The 27,597-nt window shown below is 47.7% G+C and overlaps 1 protein-coding gene across 3 annotated transcripts in view; it reads right to left on the minus strand.

The window, feature by feature from the left end:
- The window catches only part of SNX10 (sorting nexin 10), an 85,312-nt gene that overhangs the window by 34,113 nt on the left and 23,602 nt on the right, over window positions 1–27,597 (minus strand). Inside the window, exon 2 of one of the 3 annotated variants that reach the window (XM_047763078.1) lies at window positions 6,867–6,901. The exons of the other annotated variants lie outside the window; for them this stretch is intronic. The gene's annotated coding sequence lies outside the window, so the exon portion shown is untranslated. The remainder of the gene's footprint in view (window positions 1–6,866; window positions 6,902–27,597) is intronic. 3 annotated transcript variants of the gene reach the window in all.

Here is a 27,597-nt window from a genome sequence, read left to right on the forward strand (position 1 = left end):
AGAGATGCAGCCACAAGCCAGGGCCACCTGGAGTCACAAAAGCTGGAAGAGGCAAGAAAGGCTTTCTCCGAGAGCCTCCAGAGGGAGCACAGTCCAGCCAACAGCTTGATTTCAAGTGTCTGGCCTTGGGAATGCGAGAGGATGACTCTCTGTGGTTTTAAGTCACCAAGTTTGTGGCAATTTCTTTTTCTTTTTTTCTTTTTGCTTTTTAGGGATGTACCTGCTTCATATGGAAGTTTCCAGGCTAGGGGTCGAATTGGAGCTACAGCTATGGGCCTACACCACAGCCATGTGGGATCCGAGCTGCATCTGCAACCTATACCACAGCTCACGGCAACGCTGGATCCTTACCCCACTAAGCGAGGCCAGGGATCAAACCCGCAACCTCATGGCTCCTAGTCAGATTTGTCAACTGCTGAGCCAAGAGGGGAACTCCCGTGGGAATTTCCTAGGGCAGCCACAGGAAACTACTACAGAGCGGCCGTGTGGAGATGAGGCTGGAAAGGTAAGCTGGGGTCCTGACTGGGGAGCAGGAGATTCATTCAGTCTTTCACTCATTCACTCATTCACTCACTCAGCATTTATGGGTCACGTGCTGGATTAGAAATGGGACAGAGAGTGGAAAGCAGAGCTGGCTCAGAGCTCACAAGATGACTTCATAATTGTAAGGTGGAAATGACAGGAAAGGAAAGGGAAGGGAAGCCTCTTATACGAATGGAGAGACTAAAAAACTAAAAAAAAAAAAAACCCCAGGACAGAGAGACGAAATAGGAGGTGGGGAAACGTGGCCTGGGAAGACTTTACTGAGAAAATGGCACTGAAGCTGAGGCCTCAAGGGTGGTGTGGTTGCCAGGAGGGCAACAGGAGAAAGGCTTTCTAGGCAGAGGGACCAGCACGTGCAAAGGGGCAGAGGCCGGAAGGAGGCTCAAGAGACCTGGCTGAAGGCGAGGCCTCAGGTTCCCTGCACAAAGCCGAACGCTGATCTGGTGGGTCCTTGACCCTCAGGCCTTCAGCCCTTCCAGATCCCCCTTGCCAACTCCCACTCCGCCTCAGGGATCCTGCTCAGACACCACTTCCCTGCTCTTGCCCCCGTTACACAGCGTGTTGTGCAATTAACTGCTGGCATCAACCTCACTTGCATCATAAAACCATCTTCCCCAATGGACTGAATTTCTGAAAGAGAGAATTGCTGTGTCCTCACGCAAACTTTGCAACCACCCTGTGTGGGAGAGGTGAGTGTCCTCCCTTTACAGGCACGAAAACTGAAGGTCAGAGGATCAAGCGGTCCCAGGTCGAAGGGTGAGGGGAGAGAGCGGAGCCCAGGGTCAACTCACATGCTTCCCAACCCTGGTCTTCCGACTGCCCCAGGATGCCACCTCAACCATGTGACATGACCAAACAGTGCAACGTTTGGGTCTTCATTCTCCCCGCGGGGCTTGCGCTCCCTGCCCCTCACCCACCCCAGGCAGAAGGACTCAGTAATTCTCACAAGGTGCGGGCCACCCTGAGATGCTAGACCCCAAGCCGGCTTGTGAAGCAGGAAGCTGAAAATTCTAAACCAGTCGAATCATCGCAGAGAACACATGGCCAAGATTTTGTATTTTAGGAATTCCCTGACGGCCAGGCAGTTAAGGACGCAGTGTTGTCACTGATGTGGCTTGTGTCACCGCTGTGGCTCGTGTCACCGTGGGACAGTTTGATCCCCAGCCTTGGGATTTCCCCATGGCTTGGGCACAGCCAGGAAAAAAAAAAAAAAGAATTTCATATTTTAAATCTGGATAGTGGATGGGGGGGTTGGGTTTAGCAGTGGGAAGACTTGCATTTTCCACTCTGTCCACTTCCGTACTGTTTAATTTTTTTTCCCAGTGAACACAAATTAACTTTTTATACTTTCCTAAGTACTGACTGTTTCAAAATAAATGAAACACCATAATTCTATCAGAAGCATTAAAAAAGGGAGTTCCCGTCGTGGGCCAGGGGAAACGAAGCTGACCAGTATCCATGAGGACACAGGTCCAATCCCTGGCTCCTCCAGGGTTAAGGATCTAGCGTTGCCGTGAGTTGTGGTGTGGGTCGCAGATGCAGCGTGGCCCTGGCATTGCTGTGGCTGTGGTGCAGGCCAGTGGCTACAGCTCCGACTCGACTCCTTGCCAAGGAACTTCCATGTGCCGTGTGTTCGGCCCTAAAAAGAAAAAAAAGGAAGTGTTAGAAAGAAAAAATGGCAGACCCAAAATGGAGACACTTGTGCTAAAACCAAGACTTAATACCTAACCAATCTGCTGTTACAACCTTCCCCAGGAATGTAATCCTAACCTGTCAGTGTGGAACTTTCTAGTGAGAGGTCCTTCTTTCTATTTCCCCCAAGGAAGATGAGGTAACCTGCCACATGGACCCCTTCTGTCCCCTATAGCGCACTCCCTCGCTGTATGACCAAGGGCAGCTTAACCCTCCGACCTTCTGTTTTCTTACCTAAAGGGAGGACACTCACCTCTCCCCTCACAGGGTGGTTTACATGAGGAGACCTAGAAACACTCCACTGGAGAAATTCCATCCACTGGGGAAGACAGAATATACTAGAAATCATCTTTCTGTTTGTCTGTTTTGTCTTCCTTGTCCTGCCTTTGAAAACCTCTGTTTTTTTGTTTTGTTTTTCTTTTTAGGGCTGCACATGCGGCACATGGAAGGTCCCAGGTTAGGGGTCAAATTGGAGTTATAGCTGCCGGCCTACACCACGGCCACAGCCACTCGGGATCCAAGCCTCGTCTGCGACCTACACCATAGCTCATGGCAACAATGGATCCTTAACCCACTGAGCGAGGCCAGGGACTGAACCTGCCTCCTCATGGATATGAGTCAGATTCTTTACCTGCCTCCTCATGGATATGAGTCAGATTCTTTACCTGCTGAGCCACAACGGGAATTCTGAAAACCTCTCCCTTTCTGCAGCCCCATGGAGTTCCCCCTCTACTGGCTAGATGAGATGCTGCCCAATTCATGAATCATTCAATAATAACAACTAGATCCTTAAAATCTACTCACCTGAAATTTGTGTTTTCAACAGAAGAAATAACAGCTCAAACATAAATTACAGAAGCTTTTTACTTCATGTAAAATAAACAGCACATTCAAATGCATGAAGAGACGTGATCTTTACAGCACTATAGAAAATGTCACCTGCTACTGGAACTTGCCATGGCATTTATTTACCAGTGGGGAGAAGGAAATTAAATGATAGCACAACAGTTGGTTTGAGATAAAAGGTTATAACACGTCTAAAATTTAGTAAACCAAAGTCGCTAATCAGAAATCACCCCCTAGGAGTTTCTGTCGTGGCTCAGCGGTAATGAACCTGACTAGTATCCATGAGGATACGGGTTCCATCCCTGGCTTGGCTGAGTGGGTTAAGGATCCAGAGTTGCTGTGAGCTGTGGTTTAAGTTCTGGTGTTGCTGTGGCTGTGGCGTAGGCCGGCAGCTATAGCTCCAATTCAACCCTTAGCCTGAGAACTTCCTTACGCTGTGGGTGTCGCCCTAAAAAGACAAGAAAAAAGAAAGAAAGAAATCACCCCCCATAAACTACACCTTCCTGGTGGGTTATAAAATTTTAGATCTGGGAGTTCCCGCTATGATGCAACGGGATCATTGGCGTCTCTGGTGTGCTGGGACACAGGTTCAATCCCCAGCCTGGCACTGTGGGTTAAGGATCCAGCACTGCTGCAGCTGTGGCAACCCAAATCTGATCCCTGGCCTGGGACCTCCATATAAGAAAAACAAAAAAATTTAGATTTATTTAGCTCTCCAAATTTCCCCAGGCTAGCCCACGTGTCTGTCATGATAATGGACTTGGAGAATTCCTGCCGCCTGGAAAGACTTAAGCCAACAAGTGTGGAAACCTACCTGCAGATGACCATCAACGAGGCTGTCCTTGGAGCATTTTCCCTCCCCAGCACCACTGGAGGCACAGCACACAGCCACAGTCACCCACTGCAGTCCCGTCGCCCTCCCACTGACCCTCCCCACGAGAACTAGTCAATCTCACAGCCATTCCCGACGGCAGGGATGATGTCTCAAGCCTGCTGTTGAGGTGGCTGCACACAGGTGACAGGTCTACACGGTCTCCCACCCCTCTCCCGCCCCCCAGGGAAGCACGGCAGCTCCAAGACGCCCCTGAGAGACCCAGCATGTGTGTTCACAACTGCATCACTGCCTCGAGAGCAGCACTTGCCAAAACCAGAAACTTCAGAAGAAACCTGCTCCCATCATCCACCCTAGAATATTTCTTCTATAAAACACAAAAGGTCTGTGAAACAAACAGAATTCACTAGAGCGGAGGTCAGCGATTTTTTTCTGTGAAGGGCCAGATGGTAACTATTTGAGGCTCTGCAGGCTTTGCAGACTCTGCTGCAACTATTCACGTCTGCAATTTGTAGTAAGAAAGTTCCCACAGATGAAAAGTAATCAAATGCACATGGCTGTGTTCCAGGAAAGCTTTATCGACAGCAGGTCTGCAGTGTGCAGACCCCTGCTACGGAGCAATCAAGAATTACACTGTCACTTCTATACCTCAAAAGCTCTTTCTTAGATCAACAGTGAAACACCTTTGAAATATTAAGCTGGATCCATAAACCTGTGGTGGTCTCCTCTCTGACAAGCAAATTACTGAGAGTCTGTGGACTCCATATGTGAGTGGAGTGAGAAGAGGCTACTAGCAAGCATAGTTTATATTTTTCCTCTGAAATGAAAGTGGAAGGGGGTGAGGTTTAAAGAGCAGAGTTTGGGGTTTTCCTATCAACCCAAGCCTAAGGCTGATTAACCCAACAAACTTGTTCATTGGGAAACAAGCTCTGAATTTATATCAGCACCACAGAGGCATCCTACACAGAATGAAACTAGCTTTAACAAAAATTTATGGTTATTGAAGTTCCCATTGTGGCACAGGGGAAATGAATCTGACTAGTATCCATGAGGATGTGTGTTCCATCCCTGGCCTCGCTCTGTGGGTTAGGGATCTGGCCTTGCTGTGAGCTGTGGTGTAGGTCGCAGACGCGGCTTAGATCCCATGTTGCCATGGCTATGATGTAGGCTGGCAGCTGCAGCTCCAACTTGACCCCAGCCTGGGAACTTCCATATGCCGTGGGTACAGCCCTAAAAAGCAAAAACAAAACAAAACCTACAGGCACTGATCCATAGTAACCCACTGCAACCCATTCTCCTTCCCACTTACCTTCCTCACAAGAATTATTTGAGAACCTCAAATGAACCCAGCTCTTGGGCGCCCCCGGATGTAGACCCTTCTTTTCCTCTAGCTTCTGGAAACTTCTGAGACTGACCCAGGCTATTCAGCCATCTCCTCACTTGAGCCCTCTCAAAGGCTCAAATACTGAATAAACAATTTCATGAACCAGACGTGTTTCCCTGCATTTCCAACACAGAAGCCAAGAGAAATCGAATGTGGTCCCAGAAGAGTGTGCAGATGGAATCTTAACTAACGTCACAATGGGCAGGGCCATTCTAAGAGCAAAGGGAGATGAGGATATTTTTATAAGGAAATGAATTTTTGTATCTTTCTTTTCTTTGTTGTGTTAGAAGCAGCAGTCAACCCTCAAACAAAATATGCTTAACCTCTCTTTTCCCTTCAGAAAGCGTGGCCAGGCTCCAAGAGCTGGGGGCTTGAGGCCAGGGACAGGCCTGGAAGCTGAGGGTAGAGGAAGCGAATAAGCAAAAAAAGACATTATTTCCCTCCATGTCCCACCATCTAGCTTTGGTACTAGTTGGTCTGATTCACGCTGGGCTTCGGGCCATCAGGATCACAGTTACCTTTTCCATGTTCAAGAGAGCCCACTATGGGGCAGTTGTGCTTAGGGAAAGGCATCAGTTACCTAGTTCCTTTCCTACTACAATTCTGCCTCCAGAGAGGGTTATTTAATTCAAAAAAAAAAAAAAAAGTTAGACAAGAGCCTTTGTATTAAGGGGGGTAAAGGGTGTGAGGTAGGAACCCCAGTGAACACTTAAAAGGGTCCAAATGGAGCTGGCTGAATAGCCTAGTCAGTCTCAGAGGTCTCTAAGAAGGGGGAAGGGGGTGGCTACTTCCAGGGACTCCAGGAGCTGTGTTGATTTGAGGTGCTCAAAAGTTTATCGCCTACCCCCCTCAAGAGGGGAACCTCCACCCCCTGGGGCAAGAGGCTCCTCCAGTGTACACAGAGGGAGCTGGGTTCCGTCCACACCAGTGTCTCACCAGCTCACTGCCTCCCAGAAGAAGGGCTGCCCTTCCAGGGAGTTAGTGTTGTGGTCATTGTGCTGCCCTGTGCGATGCCCTAGGGCACTGAAGGTCCCCCAGAATTGTCCAGGACACTCAGAAGAACCAGTTCTAGTGCTATGGTTAGTAAACACCTCCCCACTCTCACAAAAACATAAATACAATAGAAAGAACTTGAGAAAACGGTGATAGGACCATATGAAAATTTAAACCCGCAGCATGTTTCAAAAGGGATTTAAAGACAAAAGTCATGGAGTTCCTGCTGTGGCACAGAGGAAACAAATCCGACTAGGAACCATGAGGATGTGGATTCAACCCCTGGCCTTGCTCAGTGGGTTAGGGATCTGGCATTGCCATGAGCTGTGGTGTAGGTCGCAGACACAGCTCGGATCTGGCATTGCTGAGGCTGTGGCATAGACCGGCAGCCACAGCTCTGAATGGACCCCTAGCCTGGGAACCTCCATGTGCCAAAGGTGTGGCCCTAAAAAGCAAAAAAAAGCAGAAAACAGGTATTGGTAAGGACATAGGGAAATTGGAACCTTTGTACTGGTGGGAATGTAAAATGGGAAAGTAGTAAGGAGGTTCTTAAAAAATTAAAAGAGAATCAATTACCTCATGATACAGTAATCCCACCTCCGGGTATATATCTACAAGAGGAGAAAACAGGGTCTTGAAGAGAAAATTGCACATGCATGTTCACAGCAGCACCGTTCATAACAGCCAAGAGGGAGAGGCAACCCATGCGTCCATTGACAAAGGAAGAGATGAGAAAAATGCAGTGTGTATACATGCAGTGGACTGCGAGCCTTTAAAAGGAAGGAAAGGCCGGCCAGCTCTGCACCGAGGATGAACTTGGAGGACATGATGCTGAGAGAAATAATTCAGTCAAAAACACATTGTGGCACAACAGCTCCAGGATCTGGTGTTTTCACTGTGTCAGCTTGGGTCGCTGTGGTGGCAAGGGTTCTATCCCTGGCCCAGGAACCTCCACATGCCACGGACGTAACCAAGAAAAAACAAAAACTTTAGGGTTCCACTTACTTAATGAGCTTTATAAAGAAGTCAAATTCATGGAAACAAGAAGGGAGGATGGTGGTTGCTGGGGGCTAGGAAGAGTGGACGTGGACAGTTCCTGTTTACTGCACAGAGAGACGCAGTGTTGAAAACAAGATCCAGAGAGTTATTACACAAAAAGGTGAATATACTTAAAGCTACTTGAACTGTACACTTAAAATGGGCAAGGTGGTAAATTTTATGTTTCTTACTGCAATTGAAACGAAAAAAAATTTCAAGAAAGGTCAAAATTTCAAATATTTAATAAGTACAAATAAAAATGACATAACATATTTCTGTCTATCAAGTTAGAATGTTTCTTTAATGATGTCCACTGCTGGCAGGCTTCCTGGGAAATGGGACTGAATGCCACTGGGAGCAATGTGAACTATTTCAATTATTTTTTTTTTCTTTTTGTCTTTTTTGCCATTTCTTGGGCCGCTCCCGAGGCATATGGAGGTTCCCAGGCTAGGGGTTGAATCAGAGTTGTAGCGCCGGCTTATACCACATCCACAGCAATGCAGGATACGAACCTCATCTGCAACCTACACCACAGCTCATGGCAACCCCAGATCCTTAACCCACTGAGCAAGGCCAGGGATCGAACCCACAACCTCATGGTTCCCAGTCGGATTCATTAACCACTGAGCCACGACAAGAATTCCCTATCTCAATTATTTCTGAATGACAATCTGGCTATATGTTTCAAAACTGTTTTTATTTTTTTACTTTTTTTTGGGGGGGGGGCAGCTTCTGCGGCCTATGGAGGTTCCCAGTCTAGGGGTCCAATCAGAGCTGCAGCCGCCCGCCTACACCACAGCCACAGCAATGCCAGATCTGAGCAGTGTCATCGACCTACACCACAGCTCACAGCAATGCCGGATCTATAACCCACTGAGCGAGGCCAGGGATCGAACCCGTAACCTCATGGTTCCTAGTTGGATTTGTTTCCACTGTGCCTCCATGGGAACTCCCTCAAAACTGTTTTTAAATTGCTTATGTTCTTTGACTTGATTATTTCATGTCTAAGAACTCAACCTACAAAATCAGTCAGACATATGCAAAAAAAGCTTATTATAAAAAATGTTCACACTGCAGTAATTTTCTTTTCTTCTTCTTCTTTTTTTTTTTTTTTTTGTCTTTTTAGGGCCACACCCTCGGCATATGGAGGTTCCCAGGCGAGGGGTCGAATCGGAGCTACAGCTGCCGGCCTACACCACAGCCACAGCAACGCAGGATCCAAGCAGCATCTGCAAACTACACCACAGCTCATGACAACACCAGATCCTTAACCCACTGAGTGAGGCCAGGGATCAAACCCACAACCTCATGGTTCCTAGTCAGATTCATTTCTGCTGTGCCACAGCAGGAACTCTGAACAGTGCAGTAATTTTCTTTAAAAAATCGAATAAATAGAAACCAAAATGTCCATGGGGACTTTCCGTCATAGCTCAGTGGTAACAAACCTGACTAGTATCCATGAGGAGTGAGCCCTGGCTTCACTCAGTGGGTTAAGCTGTGGTGTAGGTCAAAGACGTGGCTCGGATCCCACGTTGCTGTGGCTGTAGCATAGGCCAGGAGCTGCAGCTCCAATTTGACCCCTAGCCTGGGAACTTCCATCTGATTCAGGCACGGTTCTAGAAAATAAAAAGAAAAAAAAAGGCAAAATGTCCATAAATAGCAGATTTTTAAAAACCCAGAATTACAGTAAAGCTGAATAACCACTTTACAGCCACTGCAAATTATGTTACAGAAAGATATTAAATAACAGGAACTGTTCAAGAAGTACTAAGGTTTTTTAAGCATGTTTTTATTTCTTATTCATTTAAGAACTGGAGTCTACACAAAACAAGTCAATAGTGGTCATTTCTGAGTGGCAGAATTAATTTCACTTTCATTTCCTCCTAAGACGTTTGGCAATTTTCCTTTTTTTTTCTTTTCTGGGGTTTTTTTGTTTTTTTTTTTTGTTTTTTTTTTTTGGTCTTTTTAGGGCAGCAGGTGTGGCATATAGAGGTGCCCAGGATAGGGGTTGAATCGGACCTGTAGCTGCCAGCCTACACCACGGCCACAGCAATGCGGGATATGAGCCACATCTGCAACCTACACCACAGCGCACCGCAACGCCGGATCCTTAACCCACTGATCAAGGCTAGGGATTGAACCCGTGTCCTCATGGATACTAGTCAGGTTCGTTAACTGGTGAGCCATGACTCGAACTCCATTTTTTCTATTTAAAATTTAAAAAATCACTGACTTCTTCTTTTCATCTGTGTAAGAACATGACATCAGTGGGGTAATTTAAAATTCAAAGTTTAATTTAGGTTCAGTTTTACCCAGACCTGCTCTCAGTGCAACCTATGTCCTTTGCAGGTCTGTGGTGGGGGGAGGGGGGAGACCCCCCCCCAAATCTCCTCTAGGAAGAAGCTCTTGGCCAAGGTCTTGCTGGAGGGACAGCTCTGCTTTCTATCACCTGGGGGCCCTCCTTGGACACAGGAACCTGCATCGTGATGGGCATCGGACTCTAGGGAAGCCCATCGGCAGGTTAGTCAGGGGTCCGAGGCATGACCTCAGGGAGGACCGGGCGCCGGCTCCCTCCCAGCATCTGGACTAGGAAACCCCAAGACTCGACAGCTCTCTGGGTCCCAATGCTAGGAAATGCCGAGACAACGGAAAGATAATGTGATCGTAGCTGGAGTTCCAAGGGACCAGAGCTTATATTTAAACAGAAGCCATGACATAGATAAAAGATCTCTTGAGATAGTAAAGAAACTGGCCACCAGGAAAGTTGAACTTCAGAAGCTAGCTTCAGCTGCTGATGTTCTCAGGACTGCCTGGAGCCCATGCCATAACTCAGAGTTTGCTTACTTCCCAGTGGCTTAAGCACCCAGGGTCTGCTGGGTACCCATGCACTGCATCCTTACGATAAGCACCCCTTTATTCAAGGTAGCTTGAGGGAGATCCCAGTTTGGGCAACCAGAAGAGCTCGAGAAAAAAGAAAGAGGTGTACCAAAACCCCAGAGTTGGACTGGAGTGGGGCTGCCATGCACTTTGGGGGGCGGGGACGCAGCAAGGCGCACAGAGCCATCTGTAAACCCAGCCCTACGTGCTCTTCCTCATCTGATCTTAGGACTTTACAAAGGCAAATCAAAATGGAAACACAAGCCAAAATCTGAAATTTGGTTAAAGTTGGAAAGACAAAATTATCATTAAACTTTTCCAGCATTTATCACAAAAAACCTATACATTGAAGAGGGTCAGCAGTCTTAAAAAAAAAAAAAAGGTTTAAAACACACAAAATAATGAAAGCACTCACTTGCTTATCTTTACAATGGATTCCATTTAGGAATCAGGAATTTGATGCCAGGCCACATGTAGAGTTTAAAATCCAGAAACAAAAAAAATACATGTACATAGAATTTTAGCCCCACGACTATTTTGGTGGCATTTAGGAAAAGTGCTGCCTTAGACTTGCAGGTGCTCTGGACACAGGCAGATGCATGTCGAGCCTGAGCTCCCTTCACTCACACGCTACAGAGAGCCACCCAGGATATAACAAAACGTGACTAGAATAAACAGAATTGAAGCAAAGAAAATACAAAAAGCAGACGTAGGGGGGAGGAGCTGACCACAAGAGCAGAAAACCGGATAATACTGGGCTTCCTAACTTCTGCTTCCTTTCTCCTCAAAACAAACCTAACCTCCCAGATTAGATCCAAAATTATTTTTTTCACATTTGCCAAATGGTCTCCTTCCTTTTTTATGCTAAATTCCTCCTAACTGGTGATTCACCTGGGCTACTCACTTTCTCCTTTTAGAAAAGTAGATATTTAAAAAGGAGAGAGAGAAAGAAAAGCAGCTAAATCTCAGAAGTTGGGGCAGGGATACCGGTTATTTAAACATTAAGTGTGAATTAGTCCAATTGCACTGCATTCCTATTAACCAAGAGCAATCAACCTCCAGCTACTCACTCCCCTCCCCCACCTCCGCCACCACGCAAACCCACTGGCCGTTGTGTATGTGGCATTCCTTGTAGGCTGATGTATCCCTCACATGCCTGCCTCAATGCCTGGCCATAGGAGCATGAAAGACCTAAGCATACAGCCTCCTGAAGAACAAACGAAAATGCCCTGCCCTTCTCTCCTGCCAACAATTGGAGAGACCTTTTTTTTTTTTTGACTCTACACTCACTCTACCCCATCACCCGATAAGAGGACTTTGCACAAGTCCCCACCACTTCCCAGCAAAACACCACCTGCGGGAGCCACATCGGAAGTCCATACATCATCAACTTTTTTTTTCTTCTTTTTTTGGCTGCTCTGAGGAATATGGAGTTCCCTGGCCAAGGATAAGATGACACGGACTTGGAGAACAGACTTGTGGTTGCCAAGCAAGAGGGGGAGGGAGTGGGACGGATTGGGAATTTGGGGTTAATAGTGGATAAGCAATGAGATCCTGCTGTATAGCACTGGGAACTATAGCTAGTCACTTATGATGGAGCATAATAACGTGAGAAAAAGGAATGTATACATGTATCTGTAACTGGGTCACCTTGCTGTACAGGAGAAAATTGACAGAACACTGAAACCAGCTATAAGGGCAAAAATAAAAATCATTATAAAATTTTAAAAATAAAATAAAAATTAAAAAACACACTACCTGAAGGATAGCATCAAAAGAACAAAATACCTAGGATCAATTTTACCAAAAGGGCAAAACATATACATTGAAAACTACAAAGCACTGTTGAAAGAAAGTAAAGAAGATCTAAATAAATGGAAATGCATTCCACGTTCATGGACTGGAAAACTTAACATTGGTAAGATGACAATTCTCCAAACTGATCTACAAATTCAGTGCAATCTCTCAGAATCCACTGCAATCTCAGAACTCCCACTGTGATGCAACAGGATCAGCAGTATCTCTGCAGCACCAGGATGCAGGTTTGATCCCTGGCCCAGCACAGTAGGTTAAAGGATCCAGTGTTGCTGCAGCTGCGGCAAAGGTCATTGCAACTTCACGTTGGATCTGATCCCTGGCCCAGGAACTCGATACGCCACAAAGTAGCCAAAAAAGAAGACTAAAAAAAAAAAAAAAAAAGAATCCAGTGCAATCACTATCAGCTCTATCAGAATTCCAGCTAAATTTCTTGTACAAATTGACAAGTTGATTTTAAAATTCATATATAATTGCAAGGGAGAGAGTTCCCGCTGTGGCTCAGTGGAAATGAATCCGACTAGTAACCATGAGGTTGTGGGTTCGATCCCTGGCCTCAATCAGTGGGTTAAGGATCCAGTGTTGCCATGAGCTGTGGTTTAGGTTGCAGACACAGCTCAGATCCTGCTTTGCTGTGGCTATGGTGTAGGCCAGCAGCTGTAGCTCTGATTCGACCCCTAGCCTGGTAACCTTCGTATACTGTGGGTACGGGCCTAAAAAGGAAAAAAAAAAAATTGCAAAACAGCCAAAACAACCCTGAAAAAGAAGAACAAAGTAGAGGACTCTTACTTCCTGATTTCAAAACTTACTGCAAAGCAACAATACTCAAGACAGTCTGGGACTGGCACAAGAATAGACAAAGAGATCAACAGAATAGAACTGACAGTCCAGAAATAAACCCATATCTCTATAGTCAGCTGATTTCAGCAAGGGTGCCAAAATAATTCAATGGGGAAAGAAGAATCTTTTTTAACAAATAGTGCTGGGACAAGGGGGTAGCCATGAATTAAGTTGGACCCCTATATTACACCATATATAAAAATTAACTCAACATAGGTTAAAGACCTACATTAAAAGCAAAAACTATTGGAGTTCCTGTCGTGGTGCAGCAGAAACGAATCCGACTAGGAACCATGAGGTTGTGGGTTCGATCCCTGGCCTTGCTCAGTGGGTTAAGGATCTGGTGTTGCTGTGGCTCTGGTGTAGGTTGGCAGCTGTAGCTCCGATTAGACCCCTAGCCTGGGAGCCTCCATATGCCACAGGTGCAGCCCCCCCCCCTCAAAAAAAGCAAAACTATGAACTCTTAGAAGAAAAGAGGTAAACCTTCAACAGACTTGGATTTAGCAAAAGATTCTTAGATATAATACCAAAAGTATGAGCAACAAAAGAAAAAATAGATAAATTAGACTTCGCAAAAATTAAAAACGTTTGTGTGTCAAAGAATACCATCAAGGGTGTTCCCTGGTGGTCTAGCGGTTAGGACTCTGCACTTTTACCGCTGTGACCCAGGTTCAATCCCTGGTCTGGGAACTGAGATCCCACATCAACCCACTTCACATTATGACCCTAAAACAAAGAGGATACCATCAAGAAAGTGAAAAATGGAGTTCCCGCTATGGTGCAATGGAACTGGCAGTGTCTCTGCAGCGCCAGGACACAGGTTCAATCCCAGGCCCAGCACAGTGGGTTAAAGGATCCAGTGTTGCTGCAGCTGTGGCACAGGTCACAACTGCAGCTCTGATGTGACCCCTGGCCTGAGAACTCCATATGCTGTGGGGCGGCCAAAAAGAAAAAAAAAAGGTGAAAACTTGGTGGAATTCCCTGGTGGCCTGTACTAGTTAAGGATCCAGCATTGTCACCACTGTGGCTCAGGTTCCATCCTTGGCCTGGGAACTTCCACATGCCACTGGTGTGGCCAAAGAAAAAAGAAAAGAAAAGAAAGTGTGGAGTTCCCATCGTGGCGCAGTGGTTAACGAATCCGACTAGGAACCATGAGGTTGCGGGTTCGGTCCCTGCCCTTGCTCAGTGGGTTAACGATCCGGCGTTGCCGTGAGCTGTGGTGTAGGTTGCAGACGCAGCTCGGATCCTGCATTGCTGTGGCTCTGGCGTCGGCTGGCGGCCACAGCTCCGATTAGACCCCTAGCCTGGGAACCTCCATATGCCGCAGGAGCGGCCCAAGAAATAGCAAAAAGACAAAAAAAAAAGTGAAAGTCAGAATGGGAGAAAATATCTGCAGATCATGTATCTGATAGAGGACCTGTATCCAGAATCTATAAAGAACCCTTACCACTCAGTAATAAAAAGACTGAAGGATCTAATTATAACATGCTGACTATAGTTGATAACACTGTTTGCAGACAACTGAAATTTTCTAAGAGAGCAGAACTTAAATGTTCTCATCAAAAAAAAGGTAAATAACTGAAGTAGCAAATGTGTTAATTAACTCAATGGGAGAATCCGTTCACAAGGCACACACATTGTGCCTTTTAAATGGCTCACAAATTTGTCAACTGTACTTCAATAAAGCTGGAAAGAGAATAAGAAAAAGACCAATAATTCAAAAATGGACAAAGGATCCTGAATAGATATTCCTCCAAAGAAGACAGACAAATGGACAACAAGTAGCTGAAAAGATGCTTGATATCATTAGTCATCAGGGGAAAGCCAGTCAAACCCACCATGAGATACCACTTCACTCCCACTAAGCTGCCTAGAAGCAAAAAGTCAGATAATAACAAATGGTGGCAAAAATGTGGAGAAATTGAAACCGTCACATATTGCTGGTAGAAATATAAAGTGGTTGCAGTCACTTTGGAAAACAGTCTGGTAGTTTCTCAAACAATTAAACAGTTACTTTTTTGTGGCTACATCCCTGGCATGTGGAAGTTCCCTGGGCCAGGGGCCACACAGCAGTGACAATGCTGAATCCTTAACTACTAGTTACCGTTGGATAGCAATTCCAATTTTAGACATATACCCAAGAGAAAGAAAACATATCCACAGAGAAACTGGCATATCAACTATCGGCATTATTTATAATAGTCAAAGATGGAAACAACCCAAATGCCCACAAGGGCAAACAGATCGACAAAGCGTGGTACACCTATACAAAGGAATATTATTCAGCAATAAAAAAGAATGAAGTACTGACATAGGCTGAGACAGGGAGGAACCTTGAAAACATCCTGGGAAGGGAAAAGAAGCCAGTCACCAAAGTCCTCATATTATACAACTTTCCATTCACATGCAAGTCCGGCACAGGGAGCCCTATAGGAAATAGATTCTGGGTTGCCTGGGGCTTGCGTGGGGTGGGTGGAAGGATGGAGACTGGGGGTACAGAGGGTGCCAGCTCAAGGACAATGAAACGAGGTAATGAAAATCTTCTAAAATGGACGAAAAAAAAAGGAGTTCCCGTCGTGGCGCAGTGGTTAATGAATCCGACTAGGAACCATGAGGTTGCGGGTTCAGTCCCTGCCCTCACTCAGTGGGTTAACGATCCAGCGTTGCCATGAGCTGTGGTGTTGGTTGCAGACACGGCTCGGATCCCGCGTTGCTGTGGCTCTGGCGTAGGCCGGCGGCTACAGCTCCAATTGGACCCCTAGCCTGGAAATCTCCATATGCCGCGGGAGCGGCCCAAGAAATAGCAAAAAGACCAAAAAAAAAAAAAAACTTCTAAAATGGACCACAGTGAGGGACGGCTCCACATACCTATGAATATACCAAAAACCACTGAATTGCACACTTTAATTGGGAAACTGAACAGTACGTAGATATCATAATAAAGCCATTTTTTTAAAGTACCATCTGAAACCTTTCATTCAAGGCCCCAGGGTCTCTCGTCCTACAAATGACAATGTCTGCCAAGCTGAAAGCCTTCAGGCATCATTGCTCCCCTGGGTTCTCCCATCTCTGCCCCCCCACTCGGACCCCACCCCTCCTCTGCCATCTCCTCTTCTAACCCTCCATCCTCTATGCCCTGGGAACTCCCAGCCTGGAGCCAACAAATGTCCCCCATTCTCCCCGTCCCAGCAGCTTTATCTCAGCCAGGCCCTGGCTTCTCCACCCTGTCCTTCCCTGGCGACTCTCCCAAGTCAAAGCTCTCATTTCCTCGGCACCCCCATTTCTCAGGACCAGGAGATGCCCAGGTTCCCTGACCACTGCTGTCTCCGACAGTGACCTACAGAGAAGTACCTGGAACCTAGGCCTGCGACCGGCTCCCCTTCTCCTCACTTCCTGGCCTGACGTCCTCCTCTCCTTCTCTTCCCTCTCTCTTCTTTTTTTCCTTCTGCTCCTCATTCGTACTTTTTTGGGGACCTCCTCCGAGTGTTCCACCCCACTCTTTCTGGATCCCTCCCAGGAGGACCCCATTCATGGTCTGACCTGAGATGTGAGCCGTAGCCTGTGACCTAAATCTTTGTTTACCAACAACGTGTTTACCATGTGGCCACATCCCAACCAGGAGCTGTTCTTTGAAATAAAAAACTCAAAGTCCCCTCTGACCACCCCTCCTTTTCTCACTTCCTCATTCTCACTCAATTCGCTCTTCCACTTGAAAGAAAAGCCATTGGAAGTTTTGATTCTATGCTTCTTATTCTCCTCTGACCCTCAGTTCCTCCTACCATTCAAACACTCTCCCCTCCAGCACCCTTATTTTCCTGTTCCGCTGACACACAGCTGCATCTGCCTGCTGGTCCCCAAACATGGACCATCAGGGCCTCTGTCTCCTCCACTTTCTCGCTTGTGCTGCCCACGACTGAAGAGAAATGCAACCGTTTCTGTGACAGGCTCCATCACCAGGGTATGAGTTCCAGCTAGTGGGGCCCTCCAGGGCTCAGGAGTCTTCTACTCACCCAGGCAGCTTCAGACCATTCGCTCTCAGCTCCAGCCTCCTCCCTCCTCTCAGCCTGGCCTCTGTCATCTGATAACTGCATCTCCCTCTTCATCAAATCATAACGCCATCAAGTTTACGCTCTTCATCTTGGTCCTCTGCCCCCTTGAAATCTACCCATATATTCACCCACGTGCCTCCGTCTCAAAGAAAAGCATCAAACTCTCTATTGTCCTCATGATCTTTCCTCCCGGACCTTCTCCAAGACCTCAGCCCGTCAATTATTCTACCCCCTTAATAACTCCACCTTTTTTTTTCTGCTTTTTTTAGGGCTGCATGGGCAGCATATGGAAATTCCCAGGCTAGGGGGTGAATCAGAGCTGCAGCTGCCGGCCTGCACCACAGCCACAGCAACGCCAGGTACTTAGTCCACAGAGCGAGGCCAGGGATAGAATCTGCATCCTCATGGATACTAATCAGGTTCATTACCACTGAGCCACAATGGGAACTCCAAAATTTAGGTTAATTTTTGTTTTCCTTTTGGCCACCTTGCAGCATACGGAGTTCCCTGGCCAGGGATCAGATCCGAGGTGCAGCTGCAATCTAAACCACAGCTGCGGCAACGCCAGATCCTTAACCGCTGTGCCAGGCCAGGAATCAAACCTGCGTCCCAGCACTCCCAAGACGCCACCAATCCCTTTGCACCACAGTAGGAACTCCTCCAACTTCTTTCTTATCATTAGTTCCTTCTCTAACAAACAAACTCGGGTTCTTCTCATCCCAGTACAGATGGGCAGCCGTGGCTAATTCATCAACCAATGGAACACCAGGCACTGCTGCAGACACCAGACATGAGCAAACAAACAAGGCAACCCAGTTCCAGGTTTCACTTACATCAGATGAGAGGACGATAAATGGACCACTCAGCCATAAAAAAAGAATGAAGCTTTGCCATTTGCAGCAACATGGATGGACTCTGAGGGTGTTATGGTAATTGGAATAAGTCAGACAGACAAAGACCAATACTGTATGATATATGCGGACTCTGAAAAATACAAGGAGTTCCCGTCATGGCTCAGTGGTTAACAAACCCGACTAGCATCCATGAGGACACAGGCTTGATCCCTGGCCTTGCTCAGTGGGTTAAGGATCCTGCACTGCCATGAGCTGTGGTGTGGGTCGCAGACACGGCTTGGATCCCATGTGGCTGTAGCTGTGGTGTACGCTGGCGGCTACAGCTCCAATTCGACCCCTAGCCTGGGAGCCTCCATATGCCACAGATGTGGCCCTAAAAAGACAAAAAGATAAATAAATAAATAAATAAAACAAAACTAGTGGGTATAACAAAAAAGAAGCAGATTCACAGACATAAAGAACAAATGAGCGGAGTTCCCCTTCTGGAGCAATGGGACAGGTGGTGTTTTAGGAGCACTGGGACGCAGGTTCAATCACCAGCCTGGCACAGTGGGTTAAGGATCCAGTGTTGTCACAGCTGCAGCTAAGGTTGCAACTGCAGCTCGGATCTGATCCCTGTCCGGGAACTCCAGATGCCTCGGGGCAGCCAAAAAAAAAAGGAACAAATGAGTGGTTACCAGTTGGGAGAGGGATAGAAGAGGGGCAATACAGGAGTAGCATATTAAGAGGTACAAACCATTAGCTATAAAATAAGCCTCAAGAATATACAATATAACACAGGGACTACAATTGATGTTTTGTAATAACTATAAATGGAGTGTAACCTTTAAATCGCAACACCGTACACGTGTAATATACAATCCTGTACAACAACTACACTTCAAATTTTTCTCTTCGGCTGCACCCACGGCAAGCAGAAGTTCCCAGGCCAGGCCAGGGATCAAACCTATGCCACGGCAATGACCACGCCAGATCCTTAACCTGCTAAGCCACAAGGGACTCCCAACTGTACTTCAATTTTTAAAAAAGACCATGACCGAAAAGCTTAATGAAGAAAATGAAAGAGGATGATGTGGTCAATGGCGACTCTAGGGACTTGACAGGGATGACTTCCCATTCGAGTCGTCAGGGAAGGTGTCTTTGAGGCGGTTACATTTAAGCCAAAACCTAAAAGGCACGAAGGAGCCAGGGGAGGGCGCTGGGAAAAAAGCTCTCCAGGAGGAGCGATCGCCTCATGCCAAAGCCCCAAGGCGGAACAAGCCTGGCTTATCTGGGGAGCCAAGGAAGCCAGTGTGGCTGGAGCGTGGTGGATGAGAGAGAGGAGCTCGGAGAGGAAGGCAGGCGCCCCGTGGACCACGCTGAACAATGCGGAAGCCATAGGGGCATCTCCAGCAGGTGAGTGGCATAATCTGACTCAGGCGTTGATAGGAGCCCTCTGGCTGCTGGGTGGGGAACAGACTCTCAGGGGCCAGAGCAGAAGCAAGAAGGCTTCAGCCATGGTGCAGACCAGAGGTGGCTCAGACACAGCAGTAGCAGCGGAAGTATGTGTGAGGAGGAGTGGCTACCAGTGCACTTCCTCATCTGGGCCTGTCCAATAGGACCAGAGAGAAAGTGATGACCCACGGTTGCTAGGAGAGAGGGACTACAGCATCTACTCAAGGAAGGGTTCTGTGAAACACACCACAGGGGAAGCAGACAGACCCCCGCTGCAGCTCCGGGCCTCTGGGTTTCGCAGTGAGGCCCCCATGGGGAGGAGGGAGTTCTCCTCCCCATGTCCACACTGAGGCCCGGAAGGCTGGTCTTGACCCGCACATGGTGAGTGGCAGGTGCTTGGTGGGGACGTGAGCAGTGTCCGTGGTGCGGCACCACAATGGCTTCCCAGCAGAAGCCACAGACTCACTGCCACCTCCCGCCTTAATTGAAGACGTTCCCCCAAGGGCCACAGGCAGCCCTCTCCTCTTCTGCTCTACCCTCATTCTCCATCTCAGCCACCACCCCCATCTCACGTGCCAAGGAGTCCACAGCCAGAACTGCCTCTGAGCCCAGCCTGGCCACCTCCTCGTGGACGTCTCCCTCCAGATACCCTGCAAGCCCCCCAAACTGACCAGGTCCAATCCAGGCTGGCGGCCACACGACAACTCTTCCTGGCCCTTCCAAAACCCAGCCAACTCTACCACCTCCTACGCTGTCCATTTTCATGAATGGTGTCAGCATCCACACCCCACACACTGACTCAATGACAATCCCAGACAGCGCCTCTGAGTGCTGCCTTTGCCTTACTTTCCAAATCCAAGTGGTCAGCAAGCCTTGACCATCATCTCTAGAAACTGCTTCCTGAGTCCATTCCCCCCTCTCGGCCTCCAATATCACTGGCGTGATTCGGTCTCTCGTCATTTCTCTCCCGGACCAGAGTTGGAGCAACAGTAGATGCCTGGGCCCAAAACTTAGCAAGTGCTCATAAATGATTTTTGAATGAATGAGCTGAGTGTGCGTGAATGAAGAAAATGACTGTGTGAACAGATGAGGAAATCAAACAAAAGGAATCCAAGCACGCTGTGTGAAAATAAAGAAAACCAAGGAATAGAGAGTCTAAGGGAAGAGATGCGATCAAGCAGGTACAAGGCATCAGGTGTCAGAGTGCTATGGGGGGGAGGGGAACGGAAAATGGCACTTAGAAATTGTCTTTCAGTTGTCAAGTACGAAACCAAGCACTTCACACGTGGTTGACACCTGACTCAACCCAGCAACCATGTGATGGCTTGTGCTCTAGATGGGGAAACAAACATTCAAAGATGTTAAATAACCATCCAAGGCCACCCAGTGCACAAGGGGGTGGTATTCAGACTCGAACCTAGGTCTATAGTCCCTAAACCCCATGTTGGTTAGTGGACACAGGCTTACAGAAAAAGCCGGACTTCAAAAGATAGCAATAACAACCAATGCCCCGAAAGTCCTTGTGACCAAGAGGCACTGTTCTAAGCGCTTTACACACTCCCTCATCAAAAGCCTATGAGGTAGACATGAGTATTATCCCTATTTTAGATGTAAGAAAAACAGAGGTACCAGGAAGGTAGCAAGTAATTTGTCAAAGGTCAGACAGCTGCTAAGCACAGAACCAAGATTTGAGCCCACAGCGGGTTAGGAACCTGACAGAGCATCCACGGATGGAACGATCCCTGGCCTCACTCAGCAGGTTAAGGATCCAGTGCTGCCATGAGCTGTGGGGCAGGTCGCAGACAGTGGCTCGGATCTGGTGCTGCTGTGGCTGTGATGTAGGCCTCAGCTGCAGCTCCCATTTGACCCCTAGCCTGGGAACCTCCATTTGCCATGGTGTGACCGTAAAAAGAAAAAAAAAAAAAAGAAAGAAAGAAAAAAAAAGACTTGAGCCCAGGCGGTCTTGTTCCAGTGTCCACGCTGGTTGTGCCTTTATCCTTACACAGTGTTGTCCAAAGGATGGACGGAAGATGGCAGAGGTGGGTTCCCGGTAGAAGCAGCAGTCTGATTGCCCTCAGGGAGGCGAGAAGGTGCAAGTCCCATTTGGAATCAGGAAGCGGCTGGTTGTGGCTGGGATCAAGGGGGTGGTGGGAAGGGAGCCTCCAGAGGAAAGATGCGCTCGGACACGGGGCTTCCTGTGACCTGGTCCAGGGCCTTGGCCTGTCTTGTTTGATACTTTAAATATCTGCCTCCTTCACAAAGTAGTGAACAGCTGGAGGAGCAGGTTGACTGTTTTCTTTCTCCTTTTTTTTTTGTTTTCTAAGGCCGCACATGTGGCACATGGAGGTTCCCAGGCTAGAGGTCGAATCGGAGCTGTAGCCGCCAGCCTACACCACAGCCACAGCAACGCAGGATCTGAGCCACATCTGCAACCTACATCCCACAGCTCATGGCCATGCTGAATCCTTGACCCACTAAACAAGGCCAGGGATGAACCCGCATCCTCATGGATGCTAGTCAGATTCATTTCCACTGCGCCACACAGGAACTCCCAGGACAGTTCTGATTTATACTTGTCATGTTGCAATTATTAATAGTGCACGCACACACATACACACACCCCTGAAGAGTGCTCAAGAGTGTCACGGTTTAAATGCTAAGTTATTTCTGGTCACCCTAGCATAATCCTCTGCTATCTATAAACAATGACCACAATTTTAGTGTATTTCTTTGCTATCTTTTTCTCAGGTGCCTAATATTTTTCATCACCATAATCAAGTGTTTTCACAAAACTATATCTCCTTTTCTTCCATTTTCATTAAAACAAAAATTGCATTCTGTGTTCTTAGATAATGGGTCATAGCATTCCACTGAGTAGATATTATCGTTCCTCTGTTGAACATTCAGGTGACCTCAAGATAGTTTTTTTTTCCTTTTTTTCTTTTTTCTTCTTTTTAGGGCCACACCTGCAGCATATGGAGGTCCCCAGGCTAAGGGTCTAATCAGAGCTACAGCTGCCAGCCTACACCACAGCCACAGCCACGCCAGATCTGAGTCTCATCTGCGACCTTTACCACAGCTCACAGCAATGCCAGACTCTGAGTCCACTGAGCCAGGCAGCAATTGAACCCACATCCTCATGGATACGAGTTGGGTTCATTACGGCTGAGGCACAACGGGAACTCCAAGATGGTTTTAAAGGAAATGAGCTTGTGGGGTACTTAGAGGACCAGGGTACAAACCCCAAGAGAAATCCCAACCTGAGTGAGGAAGAGGCCAAAAAATAATTAGGAGAAAATTTTCGCAAATTCCATTTTTATGAACAAGGGAGTCCCCTAGACCAATCCACTCCTCGTTCTTCCCTGATCAAGGATTCTCGGACCCAATTCCACATGAGAGAGAGAGAGAGAGCTTCCCTACACCAAGAGCAATTCTTTGACACCACAGGGGGTCAGCTCAGCTCTGACACTATCTACCCAGAGGGAGAATCGGATTCCACAGGTACCGGGGGGCTCAGTCCCACGAAACCACCCTCCACTACAGATGCCAGGTGCAAAGCCAGGTGGTTCCCTGTGCTTCCGTCACCTGGCTACAAACCGGATCTTCCAACAACCCCTCCTCGGGTGTGAGTAATTTGCTAGAATGGCTCCCAGAACGCAGGAAAACCTATTTACTCACTAGATTATGAATTCATGTCGAAAGGGTATAAAAGATATAAAGCAACAGCCAAACGAAGAGCTACATAGGGTGAGGTCCCAAACAAAGGCGCTCGGTCCTCGTGGAGCCTGGGGCCCGGCTCAGTGGCACGAGGGAGTGTTCTGGTTCCCTGGTGTGGAAGATCTCTGAAAAGACCAGCATCTGGGATTTCAGGGAGGCGTGGCTGCATAGTCACGACTGCCTAAATCAGTGGCCAGTGGTGACTGATTCAACCTCAAGCTCCTCTCAGAGTTCCCGTCGTGGCTCAGCGGAAATGAATCTGATTAGTATTCATGAGGTTGTAGGTTCGATCCCTGGCCTTGCTCAGTGGGTTGAGGCTCTGGTATCGCCCTGAGCTGCGGTGTAGGTCACAGATGCAGCTCAGATCCTGCGTTGCTGTGGCTCTGGCCTAGGCAGGCAGCTGCAGCTTCTTCAATTCGACCCCTAGCCTGGGAACCTCCACATGCTGCAGGGTACGGCCCTAGAAAGACCAAAAAAAAAAAAGCAAAAACGCAAATTAACCTCAAGCTCCTCTCCCCAACCCCTCAGAAATCAGGGGACAGGATTGAAAGTTCCAACCCGCTAATCAGATTGTTTGCTTTCCTGACAACCAGCATCTACCCTTGGGTGGGACCCAAAAGTCACCTTCCCTGAACTACTTTCAGGAACTGAGGACAAGAGACCAAATATTATCCCACTGCTTTGGTTGCTCAGGAAATTCCAAAGGTTTGGGGAGCTGTGAGCCAGGAATGGCAGTCATCTGAATGCCCACTTTTTTCCCCCTATTGATTGCCGTATTTTCATTTCCTTTAAGAAATAGTTACTGAGCACCCACTATTTTCAGGCACCACAGCAGGAGGTGTGTAGAGCTACCCATCCCGTTGGCGACACTCCTTTTTTTTTTTTTTTTTTTAATTTGCTTTTTAGGGCCACTGGTGCGACACGTGGAAATTCCCAGGCTAGGGGTCAAAGTGGATCTGCAGCTGCCGGCTACTCCACAGTCACAGCAACGGGGGATCCGAGCCAGGTCTGCAACCTACACCACAGCTCACGGCAATGCTGGATCCTTAACCCACTGAGGGAGGTCAGGGATGGAACCCGAGTCCTCATGGATCCTAGTCAGGTGTGTTAACCGCTGAGCCACAACAGGAACTCCCCACTGGCACTGCTTCTAAAGGCATCGTTACAAGCCCATCGGTACTGGTGAACCCCAGTTCTGGCCCGCACCATCCCTCAACGAGACTCTGACACAGCCCCCCAAGTGACTTTCTGTTCTCACCCACACAATCCCTGCTCCTCCACACATGCAGAACGATCCCCCAAGACAAAATTCAGGTCAAACGCCTCTCCTGCCTACACGGCCCCCACAGCAACCCACTGCAATAACAACTCCAAATCCCTTGCCATGACTTATAAGCTCCATGTGCTCTGATCCTGGCCTACATTCCTGCTTCACCTGCTTCTCTCTCTTCCTTATGCTCTGCCCTGGGGCCTTCTCTCCAGCTCTCAGACAGAACAACTTCATTCTGCCCAGGCCCTTGTTCCAGAATGTTTTTCTCCAGCTCTTTTCTGTGTTCTCAGCTCGCATGTCACCAGAGTTATCTTTGCTGCAATACCTTAACCAAAGTTTCCTTCCAAAGTCATTCTCTTTCTGATAACGCTTTCTCTATGACACGATCTGAATCTGTATTATTTGTTTATGTGTATTTTTTTCCGTGTGACGCAGACTCCAAGAAGGCAGAGACTCTGGGTTCACTGCTACACCCCAGTGCCCAGCCCGTAACAGCAGATGGACAGCAAATGACCAGAATGAATGAAGACCAGTGGACAGGACAGTCACCAAGATAACAGATCCTTACCTAACCCAAAAAATACTACAAACTCCTTTTTGTTATTCTGCAAGTTCATCAACTAGTATCACTTCCGCTAGTGTGGAAGTAACGAAATAAAATGTCCATCTAAGACCACATTGGTGGGAGTTCCCGTCGTGGCTCAACAGGGAACAAATCTGACTAGGATCCAGGAGGCTGTGGGCTCAATTTCTGACCTCACTCGGTGGGTTAAAGATCCAGCATTGTTGCCAGCTGTGGTGTAGGTTGCAGACGTGGCTCGGATCCTTGGTTGCTGTGGCTGTGGCGGAGGCCGGCAGCTGTAGCTCCGATTAGACCCCTAGCCTGGGAATCTCCCTATGCCGCGGGTGCAGCCCTAAAAAGCCAAAAAAAAAAAAAAAAAGAAGAAGAAGAACACATCAGCAACACCAATAAGCAATGCCACCTGGATTAAAGGAATTAAATTTTTGCTTTGGAGGACCTACCCCCCCAAAACACAAAGAAAAAACCTTTAACAGTCTGAAATTTAAAGCAGTTGTCCCTAAATGGCACTTAGGACCATGATCAAGTTTTTATTAGTCCACACAAAATAGAAAAACAGAAAACAATGCACTGAACTTTTTTTTTTTTTGGCCATGCCCAAGGCATGTGGAAGTTCCCAGGTCAGGGACTGAACCCAAGCCACAGCGATGACCCAAGCCACTGCAGTGACAACACCAGATCCTTAACCCATTGCAAACACAAGAGAAGGCCACATTAAACTTTTTTAAAGCTTTTTAAAATCTTTCAATTTAAAGGAATCTCCTTTACTCTTAAATTATGTCTTTCTTACTTTTAGGATATCAAAATATTCTCCCTTTTATAAAATGACAAGGACTGTATCTGATAGATTTGGGGAGGTTTTATGATGCCCTTTATATAAAAAGCAAAAAGTCAGCAATCCTGTGCAAGGCCCCAGCCTTCTTTTGTAATTTTAGAACTCTAAGAACTCCACAGATCTGGGTACCATTCGTCTCTATATTCCCTCTACCCCTTCTCTTGAAGATCTTACTAGGCCCACAGTTGTACCAACTATAATATAGAACCTGCGGCCAGGGGAGCCAGGGCCTCCTGGCTCTGTAGGAAAGGGCAGACTTAATCTACGAATCATGAATCAATCAATCCATTAGCGATGTCCGCCATGGTAGCGCAGATGGTGGGAAGGAGACGGGCGATGGGGTAGAGGCAAAGTGGCATGAGCAATACATCTAGGAAAATAAGCTTTCCCCTAAGGCATATCAGAGCTCAATATTAAAACCACTTGGAAAATTTTAAGTGAAAATGTAAGTCGTTCAGCCCCTTAACATAAGTCATTGCTGAACAGAGAGAGGGAGAGGACAGCGAAGCCAGAGGCGCCCAGCGGTCAGCCGGCCTCCCTCACTACCTCAGGATCCCGGACTCATCGCCTGTCTCACCACAGCGTGGGAAGCCATCAGTACGGAACCCATGACCCCACCCCCACCCCCCACCCCCACCCCGGGCTGTGGTGCCCCTGGGAAGGGACCTTGGCCAAGGGAGTTGGCCAGTTAAGGGCTGGGGGGGGAGGAGTCAAAATCCAAGCAAATTAAACTAAGCCAGTGGGAGGCTTTTTCAAAGAAGACTAATCTTGTGATCTCATTAGCAATTTAAATTCCAAAGGTTAACAAAATACCAAGAAGGAAGACAAATGCAGACTGCTGGGGAGTGGGAAAGAAAACCCAGACTGGCCTCATTCTAGGAGCAGGCTGGACCAACCTCATTCTCTGTAAATTCACCTGGATTGAAGATGTGAGCATCGTTACCATCATAAATTGAAAAAGGGTGAAACAGCTGGGAGGCTCATCACACACATTAACTAGCTCCCCCCAGGCCCGGACAGAGCTCTGCCCACCTGCTGCTCTGCCCACTGGGTGGAACCCAAGACAGGATTCCACCCAAGTCAAGCCAGACCTTAGGCTTCCACCCTGCCAAGTCTGGAGCTCACACACCCTTCGACCCAGCATCCCTGCCTCTGGGACTGGCTCCTTGAGAAAGACCAGCACCCAGGTGCAAAGCCACACTGTGTGAGGCTGCTCACTGGGGCTGTTTATCACTAAAAAAAGTTGGGACAACCAAATGCCCATTCTTTTCTTTTTTTTTTTTTGCCTTTTTTTTGGGAGGCAGCACCTGCAGCATATGGAAGTTCCCAGACCAGGGGGTCGAATCAGAGCTGCAGCTGCCAGCCTACACCACAGCCACAGCAATGCAGGATCCAAGCCACGTCTGCAACCTACACCACAGCTCACGGCAACGCTGGATCCTTAGCCCACTGAGCGAGGCCGGGGATCGAACCTGCATCTTCATGAATGCCAGTCAGATTCGTTAACTGCTGAGCCACAACGGAACTCCCTGAATGCCTATTCTTAGGGGAGTGATAAAGTGAGCCGTATTCACGGAATACCTTGCAGTTGTTCAAAATAGGGGGAAATCTGCAAGTGCTGAGGTGGGGGTGAAATGGACAGCACTTATGGCTTGAACCCAGCCAGAGCCCTGATGGGGACTTGAACCCACGTGCCAGGACTGGAACCCAGCCTAAACCCAGATTGAGACTTGAACCCATGGTTTTTAAGTTAGAATCACTCATCCAGTGTCCAGACTTACTGAGGTTCAGGTTCTTTGTGTCTCAGTGCAAAAGGACGTCAGTGAGAGGCAAAGTGATAGGCAAGAAATCAATTAGGAGAGGATGCTTGTGAGAGATGCAAGCGGACAGGCAGGGAGGCTCTGCCCCAAGGACCTGGTGGGCTACAGTTTCATCATCCAAGGTGAGTGGGGGTGGGAAAAGACTGCCTCCCCCTCTTCTTCTGAGTAGTAGCCCCTC

Source organism: Phacochoerus africanus, chromosome 16 (assembly GCF_016906955.1).
Source record: "Phacochoerus africanus isolate WHEZ1 chromosome 16, ROS_Pafr_v1, whole genome shotgun sequence".
In the NCBI taxonomy this organism is placed as follows: domain Eukaryota; kingdom Metazoa; phylum Chordata; class Mammalia; order Artiodactyla; family Suidae; genus Phacochoerus; species Phacochoerus africanus.